The sequence below is a fragment of the Pediculus humanus genome, genomic scaffold (assembly GCF_000006295.1).
Source record: "Pediculus humanus corporis 1103172107665 genomic scaffold, whole genome shotgun sequence".
Taxonomy (NCBI): domain Eukaryota; kingdom Metazoa; phylum Arthropoda; class Insecta; order Psocodea; family Pediculidae; genus Pediculus; species Pediculus humanus.
Genome location: NW_002987274.1, coordinates 50144 through 50395, shown reverse-complemented (window position 1 = coordinate 50395; position 252 = coordinate 50144).

The window sequence follows — 252 nt, the reverse complement described above, 5'->3', positions numbered from 1 at the left end:
TATTTTTAATATTACTAATACATTTGTGTCATTTGAATTTTTGTTTTATATTATTAGTATAGTAGTTTATTAATATTTTTCGTGAGTCGTTTATTGTCAGTTCCTTCGTTAGGGAACTTGGAATTAAAGGTTTTTATCACCAGTTAAAGATTTATTAAGGTACTATCCCAAGGAGGAGTGGACGTAAGAGTTACAAGAAGATTTAGCGAAGGATATAAATTCGTCCACTTGTTTTACTTTTTTATTTATTTA